The sequence below is a fragment of the Phasianus colchicus genome, chromosome 7 (genome assembly GCF_987193195.1).
Source record: "Phasianus colchicus chromosome 7, bPhaCol1.hap1.1, whole genome shotgun sequence".
Taxonomy (NCBI): domain Eukaryota; kingdom Metazoa; phylum Chordata; class Aves; order Galliformes; family Phasianidae; genus Phasianus; species Phasianus colchicus.
In genome coordinates this window covers 30,687,253-30,706,216 of record NC_143442.1, presented here as the reverse complement: position 1 = coordinate 30,706,216, position 18,964 = coordinate 30,687,253, and the positions used below count along the sequence as shown (strand labels likewise).

General features: G+C 34.4%; 1 protein-coding gene across 26 annotated transcripts in view; it reads left to right on the top strand.

Moving 5' to 3' along the window:
• Positions 1-18,964, top strand: part of LOC116235940 (uncharacterized) — a 182,053-nt gene that overhangs the window by 95,504 nt on the left and 67,585 nt on the right. For 22 of the 26 annotated variants that reach the window (XR_004168450.2, XR_016468394.1, XR_016468395.1 and 19 more), the window contains one exon: positions 10,932-10,996. The gene's annotated coding sequence lies outside the window, so the exon portion shown is untranslated. Of the gene's footprint in view, positions 1-10,931; positions 10,997-15,336; positions 15,393-16,995; positions 17,133-18,964 lie in introns of all 26 variants that reach the window. The other 4 variants (XM_090144389.1, XM_090144388.1, XM_090144382.1 and 1 more) reach the window with 2 other exon arrangements.

Sequence of the window (18,964 nt, the reverse complement as noted above, 5' to 3'; positions counted from 1 at the left end):
GAGTGTGCTTGAAACAGTGTAATATAGCCAGGATGACAGCCTGGTAATATGTGGTGATAGCTAGATATAGATATAGTTCACTGACAGAGGTAAAAGCACTCCCTCACAGAAGAGCAACAGGGCTTCTCAGAATTTTTATTTAACTCAAGAACTCAGGAAGCTTCTTATCCTTCCTGCTAGGTATCTCAGGGCCTCTCTTTTAAAATGTTTCCTTTTTTTTTTTTTTTTCTCCTTTTCCTTTTCTTTTTGTGTCCAGTTCTGGGCTCCCCAGTACAAAAAAGACAGGGATCTCTTGGAAAGAGTCCAGCGGAGAGCCACAAAGATGGTGAAGGGCCTGGAGCATCTCCCCTATGAGGAAAGGCTAAGTGATCTGGGTCTGTTTAGCCTTGAGAAGAGAAGACTGAGAGGGGACCTGATCCAGGTCTATAAGTATCTAAGGTGTGGGGGGCAAAGCGGCGAGGCCAGACTCTTTTCAGCAGTGTGCGGAGACAGGACAAGGGGAAATGGCCAGAAGCTGGAGCATAGGAAGTTCCGCACCAATGTGTGCAAGAACTTCTTTACGGTGAGGTGACGGAGCACTGGAACAGGCTGCCCAGGGAGGTTGTGGAGTCTCCTTCTCTGGAGATATTCAAGACCCGCCTGGACGCCTACCTGTGTGACCTGGTGTAGGGATCCTGCTTTGGCAGGGGGGTTGGACTCGATGATCTCTGGAGGTCCCTTCCAACCCCTACGATTCTGTGATTCTGTGATTCCTCCTTCTTCCCCTCCCGAAGATGATATAGAAAGTAGTTGTAATTATTGATGGTTCCAAGGTTACAACAGGTACTTCTTAAATTTTTCAAAGTACTGCTAATCAAAAGTCTCAGAAGAACATTTATCTGTGATCTCCATAATGGAAATTTCTTGTTTAAATTAATAAACAATTTTATTCATGTTAGTGTAGTTTTCAAGGTAGTTTCAATATTATCTGGATGTAGTTTCAGAAAATGACAAAAAAAGCATAGTTAGATGGACTTTCATGTCCCATTTTAAGACAGTTTTGAATATCTTTGAAGAACATTCATATTTACATAACCTGTTTTTCAGCTTGTCTTGAAAGGATTATAACTGGATCAAAACAGACGTGTATTTTTGGTGTACGTTCAGTGTAGGTGTGGTGATGCAGAGCTATATTTGGAATATACTTTTGTGCTCACGTTCCAGATTCAGTTTTGGGAGCCCCAAATCATTTCAGTCAAGGATGAGAAAGGTTACTAAGGAGAGGACTGATAATTATCCCATGAGATAGATAATAAAGAGGGGAGTTTCTATGCAGCTAACCAGCCATTGTAATATTTCCATGTTTTAAACTTCCCATTAATATCTGCAAGCTCTTCGTACATGTAAGAAATCCACAAGTATTATTTAGACAACAGCAGCATTTCAAATAGTCAACGCTTATACTTGTTTTATTAAATAAAACTAGAATTTGGTGAAGATTTTGCAAGCTTGCTTCCTGTATGCCAATGCTGATCATACTGTTCAGCAGTGGAGTTATCACACTTGTGAACACCTGAATGTGCAATAATTTTTCTTCATTAGCGTATGATGCTTGGGATTTTTTTTCCATCACTGAACTTTCAATAAAATGTGTGTACAGAGACAGAAAATTTATTTTAAGTGGCGATGCAGAGGTGGAGAAACAAATGAGACAGAGAAAGAAAGGGTGAACTGTAGGAAGTGTATAGCAAAATAGTTCATTTCCTTATATTTATGAAATGAGTTCCCACACATCAGTTTTGACCAGAATTGTAGCTTTTTTTTTTTTTTTTTTTTTTTTTAACAACCCTTGAAAATCAGTTGGTACCAGGGATAGATAACTTAGCTACTGGAACCTCGCCCTTCCTTTAATAAAATAATTCAGGTTTTTTGTTTTTTGTTTTATTTTCCCCCGGAATGCTGTGTCTCAGCAAAATTGTCCTCTATTTAGGAATTTGAATGTATTGTAACTAAGCTCAAGAATGCTGTTATTATTCAATGACTAGTTGTTTAAATAGTGTTTCCATGAGACAGGAAAAAAACTGCTGATAAGAAACAATGTAATGGTAAAGATCTTATGATGGGAAGCTTTTCAGTGATCATGCTAATAACTCATGCATGTTCACAATGTAACCACGTATCTTGCATTTATAAATGAAGGGTGGATTTCACTGAATAAACTATATACAATGTTCTAGCTTTTTGTTTAGATGGTGCTTAATTTTGTAGCACAAATTCTGCTGTTGCTGGAGCGAATGATGCAACTTCAAAGAGAGCAAGAACACACCCCATTTATTAGGTCTAGTAGAGATTCAATAGAACAATGAATACAATAACACGAGGGCTTTTTTGTGTTGTTTTTTTTTCTTTTTTCCAGATGTAAACTTAAGGATAAAAAAGGAATGTATATTATTGCTCTAACTTTTCTCTGTAGGGCACAACTAGTAATTACAATAGTATAGGGTTTTTTGTTTGTTTTTAAAATGTGAATAAAAACTGCAGATTCTATTCAAAATACTCAACTACATTTTAAAACTCAGTTTCTAAATCAAATTTCTATTGGAAAACAAACAAACAATAACAAAAAACAACAACAACTAAGAACATATGGCCTAAAACTTAACACTAGTATCCTTGTCCTGTTTTAAAGTCACCAAAGTGGCTAATATAATATGATTAGAAGGTTACCTCTTATATTCTTCAGCCATGGTTAGAAGTGCAGACTTAGAGAAAAAAGAAAAAAAAAATCTTAAATGATCTGATGCTAATGCATTCTTAATAAGGAAAACTGACCAACTGTTTGAAATGTCACCTTTTTTTTATCAGCTCAATAATCTTAACTAGAAAATACAGAGAGAGTTCATTTGAAAATCACTTAATTTCTTCTTAGCATAAACGAAGATAAATGTTTTCACTTTCAATCATTAGCAGATTCAACACGTGCCTTTTCAATAAAGGTATTTTTAGTGAAATTTATTTTTAGGTCATCACTTTACTGTCCATATGACAGATTATCTGGTAGTTTTCATCAGTGGAGCCATGTCAGTTGATATCCTCTGGTTATCTGACAGTAGGACCTCTTCCCACATCTCTTGAAAACTATAGAGTAAGAATAATTATGCTTTCAAAAGGATTTATTTAACTTGACATCTTAGTACTTCAAATGTACCTGTTAAACTTTCTCCACTTTAACCTGTGCAAACTAGTGAAATTACGCATGCATAGCTGTGCCTATGATGGTAATTGCCCCTGGTTTCATTCATAGATGACCAGTGTTTATAATGTATATCCAAGGTAATCTAAAGTGGTGCAACAAACAGGATTTTTGATCCAGTGTACTTCACTCCAGAGCCAATTTTTTTTATTATAGTTGAGTTTTTTTTCCAATTTTAATTTTTACAACGTTTACAAGTCAAGGGATGATCAGAACACACAGAGAATATATGAGTGTCATTATATAGGAGAAATAATTTTTCAGAATCTTTACAACTGCCAAAACAAGACAGTACACAGCTTGGAGTTCACATCTTGTGTTTGCTAGACTGGCAATCACAGGATGAAACTTCTGCTGTTTTCACGAGCAAATGAGGCAAATATGACGTTGTCAGGAAAATCTCATAGACAGTTCTGAATAGTTCTGAAATAGCAGCCTGAATTCAATTCAGCCTACTGTTTCTATGCTTGATGTATGCTACAACAGTTATGGAAAACAAATTTCCTGTAAGATGAAGTAATATGCTGCTGTACCACATTTTAAATGTGGTTGGTTTCTGTTTTATTTGCTTTTTTCATTTCTCTGCCTATTTTAATGATTCTTCAATTCACGTCTCTGTCATCTACTATTTAAAACTTTAATTTTGTCTGAAGGGATGATCTTTGATTTAGAGAAAATGGCAATTTTCCGACTTTACTCAATTTTTTGAACTTAACCAAAAGATAGCCTTTCTGCTGCCACAACTATTATCAGTATGGTTATTACATGGACTTGGAAAGCCTTAGACTTGATCTTAAGCTGTGTCTTGCAGGATTACGTGCATGCAAGTTTTTACTGAAAGCAATGGAAATACCTTTGAAATACAGTAAATCTTAACATCCCTACCTCATTCTGTTGTAGCTGAAAGCAAAAGTCTGAGAAGATATAGGTTTTTTTTGTTTGTCTTTTCCCCTCTTAATGTTGGCTGCTCTGTAAAAGCTAGACTGAGTAAAGAGCTAGTTTTGCTTGAGTTAAGTCCTCAAGGTAGACGTAAGACATAAAGATAATTTACCATAAAATGCATACATCTTGAAGGATCTGTACAATACCTTTGTAAGTAGGCTGTGACAACTAACCAGCTATCATCTTCTTTTGCCGTATGAATTATTGTCAGAATGAGAGGTAGAGACATACTAGCTGCTGTAATAGATGAAGGTAAAAGGGAGAGATACATCTTTGAGTATCCGTGGTAGAGAATAGACTTGGTTCTGTATTTGATTACCACTAATATTGCTGCCTTTATTGAAAATGAAAGTTGCAATAATCATATTTTGCAAGACCTCTATCTTGAATGTGTATGTTAGAAATGCTCTGAATCTGATGATCAAATCAAACATCCGAGGGTAAAGGGTAAATATCTGGTTCTAAATTAAGTTTAGCTGAGCAGTGTGTTAGTAATGTACAGGAAGCTGCTCTGAACTGTGGATGCACTGAACAGGTACAGAAATCTGCCACTTGTGTCCATACACAAACCTCTTCAGTTTCAGTAGCAAAATGTTTGATATGTCAGTGTGAAATCTGAATGACCTAGTTTCATGCAGTTTTTCCACAGAGTTCATTAGTCCTTTGTGAGTTTAAATCTTTGTATTCTTTATGTGATTTCTTTTTTGTTGTTATTTCTTATTTTAATTAAATAATTAGTTTTTAAAAAACACTGAGATGTTAAAATCTTACAATTGTAGTGTAACTTAAGAAAATTGTTTTTTTATATTTGTCAAATATATAAAATGTATGTGAATATTTAATACTCAGCTGTAAAGATATGGAAATATTCTTTGCTTTTTGGCTTTTGGATATTTTCTAATTCATTCTCAAGGGTCTGTAGCATTCAATGATGATCTCACAAGTGACATATGTCTCATTCTGTTGCCTATGTTTTCTTGTTTTACTTCATCAGTCCTGTCATTCTTTGACACTTTTCCTACTGCATTCTCGTCACTTTTCTTATCTCTTTCCACATTTGTTTCCTTGTGGCATTGCCTCATTCAGTGCATTACACTCTCCAAGTTCCTTAACAGCATCTAGATTCATTCTTTCTTTTATGTAAAGGTTTTGCTAAGTCTCTGATCTATTTTTCTCTTGTACCAGGTCTTTTCCTGCAGTTTCAGTACAGAGTGCAGTGCTCCATCGGAGGAATTAACAATTCCATGTGTTTATTGGAATGTACACCAGTAGAATTTTTCATAGTCATGTTGTGGGATACTGTATTCCTCTTACTACTTCTGGGGTTTCTTATTACATCTGGAGCTAAATTTGTGCTAAGTTCAATTGCATTTGGTTCAGGAAGTGTGCAGGTTTTTAAATTCACCAACTGAGTTAATCTATTCCAAACTTACATTTAAAATCATTTCTCAAGTAGGGTTCTTCTGAAGTCTTCTCCATGTTCTCTCTGTCTTTCCCCTCCTTGCTTCCTCAAATATGTCTTCCTTCTTAAACTGCTTTTCAGTTTTGTTTAATTCATACTTGATATGGAACGTAGTTTTCTATACCAGTGGTACTTTTAGTATAAATTATTTTCAAAGGACAATTTTTGAGATTACCCAAAAATGTGAACATAGAGTTTGTGCTGAAAATAAATAAATAAATAAAAATCAAGAAATACTTCACTCATGAAACTTCACAGATCTTATATATATATATATATAACTGCTTGGAAACTATTTTGTCAAACTCTCTAGTTTTCCTTATAAGTTACTCAATTAGTGTAATTTTTATTATTATTATTATTTTGATGGGCTAAGCGTTCACTTGAACTTATTAACGTACCGTTAGGAAAATTGGAATAGCAGGGAAACATCAGTAATACTGACTGTCTGAGGTGATACTGCACACTAAACTGTTCTTTACATATTGTCTGAAACAACCTAAACAGAGTAGACCAAGTTGCGTGATTTATTTCCCTTTTATTTGTTTTATAGTACTACATTCATTTTTGTAAATTTGGCATATTTTTCTCTTTACATATTTTACCTAACTGTGGGATAAGTGAAAGGATAGCCCAAAAGCTGGACAGAAATATTAATCTTCATTCTAACAGTAGGGTCTGAATTTAATATGTATTTATGGGAACGTTTTTACCTTTTTATGTCTCCATTTCTTCCTTCGCTCTGAAGATGTACTTGACAGACCAGCCAAGGCTACAGATGGCACTGCATTTGGAATCTCAATACATAAGCTAAATACCTACTTTTTTTAGAAAAACGGGCTGGTCTCGGGTGCTTCACTGCTTTTGGTATAATCTAATACTTCTTCCTCCTTATCCCCTCACCTCCTGAAATAAGTGTTTTCTCTTCCTGATAGTGGGAAGAGGTGCTATACGATAGACTAAAACTATGGTAGAAAAAAAAAATTGGACAAAGCAGATTTATTGTGCATACATTTCAAATTAATTTCTAGTAGCAATAGCAGAGTTCTTTCCTTCCTGCACTGGGCTGAGTCTTGCCATTTTACATGTTGGTCTTGCATCAATTTCTACCCAGCATGCCAGTGCTGTAGCACTGGCAGTGCTTTTGCCAGTGAGAAGGATGGGTTCTTCTACAGTCAGAGGTTTATGTGTGGGAACCAGAGTTTCCCAGCACTGCAGAATTTAGTAATATAGAACAATTGATTTCTTTTACTAGCGGTCGTTTCTAGAGGCTTTCTGTGTAGCTTTGTGGAAAAAGACAAGGACTATCATGAAGTTTTTATGCTGTCAGTAAGGGACTTCCTTGTGTTAACTATCATGCAGAATTGCAACTACTTCTTTGCTTGTTCTTTGCAAAAGCAGCCCTGATTTTCAGTGTTTATACTGGTACAGCAGAAAATATAGACTGCTGAACAAAATGTGCTATTCCTAGACTTTTTAACAAATACAGCAAAAGTTGGAGGCAGAAAACTTCTATTATTGCACTTGCTGGGCAAAAACAAGCTTGATGAGTCACGATCTTGTGCTCTTTTGCTAAATGTTCAAGAAGTAGTCAATGACCTGATTTTACAGATGAAGAAGAAATTGCACGTACTTGCCAATATTACACTTGCAACAGATAGAACTTATTTAACTGTGATGAGCAGCATCACAGCCAGCATTAATCAACTCACCTTTATAGTCCAATCTGTGTGACTTAAGCTTAGTGTCTCAGACAATCAGAGAGTTGCTGTAATGACCTGAGAGTGGATCCTGTGTTGCAGTATTAGCCCCATTTTCTGACAAAATGAGTAATCAGGAATCAGGGAAGAAGTAGTAATAATCATTTAAGAAATTAATAGAATTTTCACTGGTAAATTAAAACCATCACAGCTGAGGGGAAAAAAAAAAAAAAAAAACAAAAAAAAAAAAACAAACTATTGTGCTATTTTTTTCTAAGAGTTTTTCTATGTGAGTTTTAAATCAAAAGGAGCATGGGAAGATAAGCAGTGATTACTTTAGTAGATCTGCAGGCATAGAAAAGAAGAATTTTAAAACCAGACCACTGCAATGCAATAGTATTTTGTAGAATTTTGTTGTAACTTGATGTAGCCTATACTACACAGTGTAAAGGAAGTATATCAACAGACAACACTTTGCTTTTGATGTAATATGTCCATTGGAAAAAAAAAAAAAAAAAAAGCTGTTGTTTATACCTTCGCTAATTCCTTCCTTGAGCAAGGCATCCTAGGTGTTAATTGGGACTTCCATCAATTTTAGTTATATTTCTCTTTGGGATTATTGGCCCCAGAAGGTTCTAGTACTTGTCATGCATTCATTCTGATGCTTGAGGCTAATGGCAGGATCCATAATAGAAGTAGAGTAGAGTAGAAGAATAAGACCAGCAGGATGCCCATGTATCCTTATTAAGTCTGTGGGGTCCACAGTCCTTTTCAGGATTCTCATTGTAGGGAGGAAGATTTTGTCTTGGGGTCAAATGAAGAGGAGACATGCTCTGAAGAAGTCAAGATAATACAGACAATTCTGAGAATGTGTTCCCAAGTTAATCTGATCTGTTTATAGTACGTGTAAACATGGAGGGATAAAAGGGAGTTCCTGAATGAGAACTATTGTTAGGAAAAGAAAAATTCACTGCAGAATAGGAAAAAACAAATGATTAACTAAACAAACTAAAAAAACAAAGGGCAAGCAGGTGTAGAACTTGGAAAAAGAAAAGAAAAAAAAGTAGTTTTATTTAAACATCTGAAAATTTAAAAGCAGAGATTTAAAGTAAATCTGCTGTTCTGCAGAATCAGAGTATGATTGTTCTACACAGATTAATTTATCTCCTGTTTAAAGCTGCTAACTGCCAAGTTGCTATTGGCAGCAATAGATTTTGTTGATATGAGGAGTCATTGTGCTCTAATTTTGAATTGTCTTCTTTGTTTCTCTCATGTTCTTTCTATGCCAGGTATGGCATGAAAAAGGATTTCCTTTCTCTCTTCCATGAGTGATAACTTGTTTAGCAGCCTGGATTTGATGAAATATACATAGTTTATAGTTTATCTTGTTTGATGAATTGCGTTTTTTACCATAGTAGTGGTCTGCTTTGAACAAATGTTGTAACTGATTAATGATGCATTACTCATGCCACTGCCAGAGTACTTCTTCCTAGTTGAAGTGACTGTATCATGTCAGATGCTACCATTTATTTTTTAGGGATTAAGCATCATTAATGTCTTTTCAGGGCAAACTTTTCTGTGCAGCCCTTGTTAACGTTTACTCGTGATCTGTTGTAGGAATTATAATAGATTTGTTACCTTTCATATGGTTTAGAATGCAGATGAAAAATGCACAAGTTTTTTTTTTTTAAATTTCATAGTTAATATTGTCTGATATGTGTAGCATAGAACTTGTGTTTTACAATCAGCTTTGATACAGTAGTACGTGTTCTAAAGAAATGTTCTCATATGTTACATCTATAAAATTAAATATCCAATGTTTAATTACAATCCAAGCCCTGTTGGACTGTAATTCCAACTCTGCTGTAAGCCAAGTTGGGTAGATCCTAACCTGAGAGATACAAAACTTGGGAAAACTTGTTTGGCATGTAGTCCTTTTTAGCTGAGCTTGAAAAGGGTATATCTCAGATAGAAAATGGATATTGACCTGAATTTAAAATGAATTGACAAAAATTAACCATTTGAAGTTCCCAGAAATTTGTTACCTTATTCCATAGAAAATGTGTAGGAAGTTGGGCTGTAAAGTGTGTAGAAATGCGGTTTTAAATGGGAGCCTATTTACTGAATTTAACAACTAGGGCAAAACTCAGAGTTTACACGCTACATGTTCCCAGGCACATCCTTAAGCTCTCTTTAATGAATGCCATTCTCATTAACTTAAATTGAATTCACGTGCAGATAGCAATAATATAGTTGAAGGAGTTCTTAATTTAGAAGCAGTTTATATGGTTATTTCACATGAATTAACAGAGCTATAAATGGTTAGAATCAGGACAGGATATGGATTTTACAGGGATAATTTTAACGGTAATAAATGCTAATCTCCGGTGGTGAATCATTGCTTTAATTCTGAGAGGATCTCTTCAGGAAGATACAATATTCACTTTTCTTTAAAGGAGGACTCGTTATACTTGGTAACTAAATCTTTTGGGGAAGAGTCTCCTTTTATTTTGTGCTTGCATTGCATAGTAAAGTTCTGGAGTGCTGTGGCAATAAGATGTGGGATTGTAGCCATTAGCTGGAAAAAACACTAAGCAGACTATCTGATGCATGATGCTAATATATCCTTTCAAGGATATTGTATTAGAAAAGTCAATTCAATTCTGCTACAAATGAATTCAAGAACTTTCTATATGTGTTTTCTGGACATCTGCCGTATAAAAATTAGCTTTGTGGAAAGTACAATTACTTCTCATTCATATGACTAGCTTTCCCTCAGTTGGTTCTAGAGTTTGCTTTCATTTTACTCTACTTTCCATTTTAATGGTTACATCTGAATGATCCTCCGTGATTGCAAGGCAACTTCTGTTGGATTTTTTTTTCTTTTTCTTATTATTACATGGACACTTCTAGAAGCAGAAGTTTTCAGGATTCAGTATAAAACTGCAAAGCCCCTTTGCTCCCGTAAGGAGTGATGTTTGCTCCAAAGCTTTGTGGACATTAGAATTTCTACCAGTATGGAAAATGATCAAAATATACTTTGTGTGTGTGTGTGGCATTTTACACATCAATTTTATAGACAAAGTAGTAAATTTGTCATTTGTTATAGAAAGAGCCCTTATAATAAGCGATGTGAACAAATAATATCTGATAATGTACTTCTACCTTATCGTATAAAAATCAGCAATGTCATGACCATTTTCAGAAAGTTTAAAACTAAAAGGCATCTGGAAATTCTTAAAAAAAAAAAAAAAAAAAAAAAAAGGAAAAGAAAAAAAAATTGCAGTCTGTTTTGTGTACACATCAGCAGTGTATGATAGCTGAATTTCAGCAGCCTTGATTTCTAGCTAACATTGTATGACCATGTTTGTTTAGTGCAAATAATTCAGTGCTTGATGTTGTATGAGAACTACCTTCAAAGTTGCATAGTTCCTTGTGTCTTTCACAGATCCTAAATGAAATGGCACTGAATGTGTCAATGTATACAACAACTGTGGTTAGTAAACTGTTATCTCAATATGCTGGATTATGTAATCAAGCTTCTATCTTTGCTGTCTATACTAAATCCCTTTTTGAATATTCTGTTTTCTCTTAGGAATCTGCTTCATCAACTGTTTGCTACAGAACACTGCTGGCTGAATATTGTACGTGTACAAGCAAGTGAGTGCAACTTTTAAACATGATAATTTGTTTTAAATATCACTTTAAAGATTTTACTTTGTGATCAAATGAAGAGGGAAGAGATGTTTGTGTGTTTTGTAATGTAACTGAAATGAAACAGTCTACTTAATTAAAGCATGTTTCTGGCCATCCCCTCTGATGTTAGTTGGCCCTGAGTCAGGAGAGACCAATGTTACTCTTAGTGCTTAGATGGACAGCTGGCTGTGGAACCTGTAAAAAAAAAAAAACAACAGATGTGGAACTAAGCTCTTTTAAACCAGTTTACAGAAGAGAAGAGACTCAAGTTTTCAAAGCTGAGTCCTGGATGTATTCAGTCTATTAAGAAATTAGACCATATTAGAAAAAAGTTCCCCATTGCTGAATTTTGATGCAATTCCTATATATTTTTAGTTTATCCCTTATCCCATTAGGTCTTTCTCAAGGACATTTTCTCTGTTTTTCAACAACAGTTATTTTCTTTGTTTAAGATTATTCACTGAAAATGTTATAATCATGACTGGGAAATGGTAAAAATTTGTTTTCTTTGACAAAGATAACTTTTTGTCTTCTCTTGTGCTCTGTGTATCCTTTTTGTTTTTTCTTTCTTTTTATTCAATCACCCTATGACTCCAACCTAGCTGCTTTGCTTCTTTCTTTTATTTTTGATCCGTCGCTTTAATTCTAGTTCAGACATAGAATAATTCATTTGATACTAACAAATACAAAACAATGAACGAACAGCAATGAAACAATGATTTCATTGCAAAATGGATGCATAGATTAATCAATGGTATAGGCAGAATAGACAGATTCAATTTTTTTTTCCAATTAGACATATGCACAGCGAAGAGTTCACCCACAGTATTCTGCCTTTCAAAATCAGTTGCTAAAAGTCCATTGAGCAAACTCAGCTACCTTTTTTTCTAGCAATGGACTGAGTTATGGTTTTATATGGCATGTAATAGTCTTTTTTTTTTTTTTTTTTTTTTTTTTACTTTGGATAACTTGTTTCCTGTCAGGTTACGCTGCTCTGTCATTCTTGATCCATTCTTATCTAGAATCAGATCCTTTCTTTTTTTAAAATTATTTTCTTTAGAATCAACATGCTAATATAAGAGGATTGATGTAAAAGCATGCATTCTAGACTTTGATAATGTTTCTGTTGAAAAGATTAGTTGATCAGTAAGTTAGATTCAAAGCTTTAAAGATGCTTTCTGGAACATTTTAAAACCAAGCTATTTTTGCATTGATGTGTTAAACCCTAGATGCTTTTTTGGTGTGATTCATTTCCTGATGTTTATGAGCACTATGATAGCTTCTGCATTAAGAAATAGATGTTTCCAATAAATCTGAAAGAAAACCATCATTCTTAAATATCATGGTATCATCACATTCCATCTTGAAATTGAATTATTCAGTGCTTACCATTTTAACATCTGTAGCTAAATCACCATCATACAGTGCTTTTACTTTGTCCTGCTCTTCTAGTTTCAAAGGCTTTGTGTGGCACTGGCGCTACGTACTTCTAAGATTACACTTTGACTACCCTAGCTGCTATGGTTCAATTTGTGTAGAATGTTGACAGATGATTTATGAAGCCTGTCAGCCAATATCCTTCTCTCTTCTGTCTTTCTAGATGACAATTTTTCAACATAGCTGGCTAAAATACTTATTTTTTGTATTCTCCTGGTAAAACTCTAAACATTCCAGTGCAAATCTTTGTGTCGTTTTTCAGATTCCTACAGTGTGTAGTCCTTATCCTTTAGGGAGTTTGGAATAATATAGGTTAGAAATAAATAATGGTACTTAACAGTGATTTACTCATTTAAGCACTGATTATGACAAATAACTTGGATACAGTTTCAATTTTGTGTGAGAGTTCATTCTGAGTGGAAAAAAAAGCCAACAAAATCAACCAGTGAAAATCACATCATCTCTTACTGTAGCCAAATACTTGCAAACTGAATTTGCTGAGAGCCTAAGTGGTAATGATTATGTTGCAAACAGACTGGACAATCCTTTGTTTCTGAACTTTTGCCCTAGGAAGCGAGAGGTTAAAGGAGGATGGAGGAACAAATAAGAAAAATGCTCAGTGTTTACTACTTATGAGGCAGTATCATGTTGCAATAATTCAGGCATTTGTATAATAAGTCTCTAGGAATAGCCTCAGAGCAATTCAGATAGCAGCAAGTAGGTATCATTTTGAAAATTGCCCTTAGGTATTTGTACAGTTGTTGTTTGTGGCCTTCACTTAGCCACACTAACCGGAAGCTGGGTGTTACTCTAGTCTGTTGATGATAAATTACATCTGTAAACAGAAATTTACTCCCTATACTTTCAAATGAACTAAAAAAATCGTTTAAAATGTGAAATAATTAGTATCAATAGCATTTGTGAAAGTGTTTTAGTGTGGTCTAAAGAATGATCTCTTTGCTGTGCACGATGTTAAGTGCTCTTCTACTTGAAAGAATGAACTTAGTGTCAGTGCGTTTTCATTATTGATTCTCTAGAACTCCCTATACTGCTTGGATGTCATCAATCAGGTTGTCAGTATTCACTGGTACACTTTTTACATCCTGTTTCATAATTGACAATGGTGCACACTTTCATAAGTGAAATTTTTTCCTACTGGAGTCTGGTTAGGTAGGAAATATTTTCTCCAGAAATTCATACGCAAAATGTATTTTTTTTAATCAATACTTTGTTTTCTGATATATTATGATGTTCCACTGATGCTATGCTTCCAGCTGTTACAGATTGTTCACAATCTACTGATATAACCGTGGAGATGCATATAGTAAAAGTCAGCTGGGATCAAACTAAAATGAGTGACAGTGGTGGAGTTGTTTCTGTATCATATCTCCTGCTTCCAGTACAGAACTTATCAGATACAAATACAGTGTACAGTGAAGCTGGAAATGCAGCCTTTTGCTGTTTTAAGTAATCATCAAAACTAAGTGCTATTCTAGAGTAAGACTTTTTACATTTGAATCTGGATGCTGCTGCTTCTTTAGCAGTTTAGTTTCTGGTGCTTACTCAGTGTAAATGTTGCTCTTACTAGGGAATAATTTTTTATAAAAATTATTGTTATGCCATTTGGTCAAGTGTCTTGGCTGATAAATGATCACTGTGCTTGACACTGTAGATAGGCTTCTATAAGGCTTATGTTCTCAGTGATGTAATCCTTTTACACAGGGGCTGTTTCTAACATTTTAAATGCATCGATGAAATATGCTGAGTGGTAATTTGATGTGTTATCTCAAGCACATATTGGCTTGAAAGCTATTGTTGCTGCGTCTTTGTGGTGCATTCTGCTTGCCTGAATGCTCTCTTTCAGCACTTCATTATGAAATCTGCTAACTTGTTTGACAGAAGTATATTTTAAAGTAATTTAAGCTGTGTTGCCTTGCTGACGTTGTGCCACAGTGACTGGGGTATGTACAGAAAAAACTTTTTTAAGTAGGAACTCCTGCTTCACACAGGATGAAGAGAACCAAGAATGTGTCAGATTCAGTTTAGAACATTTACAAATTTTACTACTTCCACTTGAGAGTCTGTCATCTCTTTTGATACGGAAGTATTTAGCTACATTTAAGAGCGTTTCCATAAAGATTGGTAGTTTTTAAGTATGAGATCAATTATCAATCTTCTAAAGACGAAGAATATACTGAAATTGAATGTTTTCTAGTCAGCAGAACTTTTAAGAAGGTTTTCAAGCTTACAGTTACTCTAAATTCAATTGACATAAAAAAAAATATGCACCCAACTGTTCTGAATTAAAGTCATAACACTAAAAAACAGTTACTATAAAAGTGACAAGAAGAAAGCTACTTCATCTGGCTTGGTTTTTTGTAGAAGCCAAATTATGACTACAAAGGTTCACTGAAGTGATGGCAGAACATGAAAGTATTTTATTGAGGATGGGAACTACTTCCAGTAAAACATCAGGAACAGCTTTAAAAGAACTTCCAAATAGCTTTTGGAGATGCTTGGAGTTTGCATGTTCTCTCTTCGACTACATGTATGTTAAAAGGTTCTGCACGTGCATTCACCTATGTTTGGCCTTATAATCTGCTCATTTCAGCTGGCCCGCTTTTTAAAGTCAGCAGGAATAGTCATGCTGATTTTGTTGTGAGACACAAATTGAAGCCATGTGCTTCTTGGTGGTGGCCGTGTTGGTGTGGATTGCTTTTTCCTGAACTAGTTGTCTTTTCGGAGTAGCGATACTTCCTGTCACTGGTGCCACTCGCAGAAGTTTGTAGTGCATTTGGTATAGAGATGCATGTATTTAACCTACATTTAATTAAAATAGAATCTATTTCTCTGTCAAACCTGCACAGGGCTTCACCTTAGTGAAGAAAATCTGGAGGAAAAAAAAAAGGCTCAGATTGAAGCTGTGAGTATCTTTGACAGTTGGATTCTTAGTTGAATTCTGTATATTATTTTGGAGTGAAGTATTAGAGTTTGCAGCAGTATTATTCTGTTATTAGTCAGAATAATACAGCACCGATTGTGACCAGCCAAGAAAACTGAGTTATTCAAGCTCTCTCATTTATTTATTTTATAAAACAAGTTTGGCTGCTTATCAGGAAGTGACTTCAGTATGGAAGCACAGTGATTCAACTATCAAATAGTCTTTTTTCCAACTCTTCCAACAAAAGGCATGTGAACTTAATGTAAAAAAAAAAAAAAAAAAAAAACACCAAAAACATATTTTCAACTTCTCATCTTCAGTATCTCAGAAATAGCATAATTCATCCTCAGAGAGACCATCTGGCATGGGGAAATGAAAAATTGAAAATGAAACAAAAAATTCCAGGTGCATCTAAAACATATGACACATGATAGACATACTATTTCCAGGCTCAGTAGCTTAGTCATCTGTTTGGAGGAAATTCCTTTCCTCCTTGTCCTCTTAAGACGAGTAATTAGAAAATTTCTAGATTGGGGATAACAGTGTATTGCCCCTGATCTTCTGTTGCTTTTTGTCAGATATTGAATTTGGATCACAGAAATTGCAATGGGTTGCTGCTTATACATTTTAAGGAACTGAAATAGTGGAAAAAATTGGAGAACAGTCAGAACAATTCAGTCACTGTTCAGAGATCTTAGTCTGTTGCTGTTAGTAAGAAGAAAACAGCCATATAGTAGTAAATTCACGAAAAATACAAAACAAGCATTGGATGTCTCTTTGTTCAGAGAAAACCTAGCTCTGAGAAAGCTTTTTGATGCCCATGGTTAAATTTGATTTGTGTGTGTGCATATATGTATGTTTTAACTTTTTTGGCTTCACACGTAAATTCAGTTGTCTGTATTATTGATTGAAGAAAAACACTGTGTCAAATTAATCTTTAGTTTTATTTCAGTATGGTGATCACCTTCAGCCTGCTTTAGCTAATACCATGCATGGCCTTAACACAACCTATATACTATGAGAAGTTAATAGCATACTGATGAAAATGCAAATAACTTATATTTTTAATAATTTAAAGTGTAAGGACCATCTGTTATTTGTGACTATAAATGCATGTAGCCTCTCCAACATTCTTTTTAAGCATCTCAATGTACCTTCATGTTTTTTACCATTATTCCTATTCTGTATGTAGCATGAGGAAAGCTGTAAGCAGAGCTTCGCACTCTTGTGCCTTTAGTTGAGTATTTATGATGATTTGGTAGAATTATATTTATATATATTTATATATATATATATATATATATATATATATATATATATATATATATATATATATATATATATATATATATATATAAATAGGTACTTTGTCGTGGGAGAGGATAAAAACATTACAAGCGCCTCGTGTGAACAGATTCAAAATATTTAAATAAATACTTATTTATCTATCTTCAAATATAATTTTTAATCAAAAATTTTCAATAGTTGCTCCTTTTCTGTTCTAACTTAAACAAAAAAGCGGAATAAAAATGTGTGGCCTTCTAGATTTCCTGTTAAGGAAGGCTGCAATTCATGTTCTCTTCAGTATTTCAGGTGTGTTGCACAATGTGGGCAATTGAGGCAAATGTAGCATCACAAGAATTTAGTGAAAAGCAGAAACCACAGAAGCTCAGAACATCTTTGGAAAGAAAGAGGAATGTCAGGTTATTGTTAAATGATAATGTAAGTTATGTTACTAGATCTAACAATTCACCTCTGACAAAGAAGTGAATGTGTAAAAACATACTAAGTAGGTCAAAGTAATATTCCTTGCCTGATGTACCCAATGGTGTGTATGGATTGCTTTGTATAGTGGTCTTTTTGGAGACATTTTTTCTTAGTCTAACTGCATTACTCAGCAGTCTCACACTGCTGTTTTGCAATGGACTGAGATTTGGACAGAAGTCTTAGTGACTAGTCAGAGCAGTTATGTTACTGGGACAACAAGAATACTGGCAGAGTTCTTCTGTAAGCAGAACTCGGCATCTTGTGCAGTGCAGACACTAATAAATCTTAGTGCAATTGTGATGAGATTAAGAAAAGATTTCTAAGCTAATTGGGTTGGGCTGGGGGAAAAAGTCCAGGTTTGTGGAAGGGCTCCATTGGTTGAAATTGTCTAAAAGCAAAAATTTCTATTGTGAAAATTACCCTGGCAAAGTCTTTTTCAAGAGTTAAAAGATAAATGCATAATTATTAGACTGAATGTAAACCTGAAATGGTTAAAGGAGTTGAAAACTCTGGCCAGAGTCCAAAGCATTTGTCTGATTTGGATAACAACAGAAAACACAAACATGCCGTTGTCTGATTCAAAATAAAGTATGAGTGTTATGTTCAAAATTTCTTGATAAAATCTCATACTACTGCTCAAGATGAGAAAATCCATATTTAAGCTGTAAACACAGTTTGTTGTTTTCTCTATAAGAGCGTAATGAACACATCGTTTCATATCTTAAACATTATCTGTTTATGTGTACTATACATACTGGGGATGTATTTGTTTAAAGACAATTAGGTGACATATATCTTCCTTGTTACCAGAAATGAGATAAATTTAAATAGCCTGCTTAACTTCAAGTTTGTGTACTACAGAATTTTAAAGTACATGAGAAAACTGACATACATATTAATTGTTTTTAAGCTGAAATGGGGCACGATAGAAGGGTTTAACTGGCAATCTACATCTGCGTTGTTGTGTCTAGAACATAAATGAAATAGTTTAGTGTGGAAACGCTGATAATATGGTTTCTCCTCTAATATGCCAGTGATCTGGGAGGACAGTCAACTTTGTCAGGGCAGCTGCGGCTGGAGCTAAGGGTAGTAATATAAACTACTAAAGCATAATTCCTTAGAGTTTATTAGTTCATTCAACACAGCTGCTACATGGTCTTTGTGAAGATTAAATAATGTATTTGAAGAGAGTTTGAAGGAAAACAAATCTGTCCAGAGCATCTGAGAAAGATCACTGTAGAACTTGAAGAAAACAGCTGGTAGAAAAGTAGCAATTTGCATGTAGAACAGATTTCAGTGATGGGACTTGTGTTATTTATAACATAGACCTATACTGCAATCAGAAATTTAAAATCAGAATCGGCAATTAAAGCATGTTTAATGAGTATCCCTCTTACTAATGAATTTGAAATGAGTGAAAAAGGGAAAATATCAGAGAAAAATAAGCTCAAGATTGGTTGGCTAAAATGGCAAAATAGCAGGGAGAGGGAAATATTGTTCCATTGATGAGGAATTTTTTTTTTATGATAGTTTGCTAAAAATGACACTTTATATCCCAGTAAAATAAATAGTAAATAACTTCTTGTTCTAAAAGTAAACATTTCTTTCCTTCAGTATTAGTCAATTTTTGCATATTTGGAATCAGTTATCCAGAAAACAAGATAAATATGATTTATTTTTCAGAGGGGAGTTAAATACTGCATTTCTTCTATACTTACAGAAATTGAGAGTAGTCTGTAATATACATTTTATTGCCATTCTATTTAGAACCTCATATTTCAGGTACT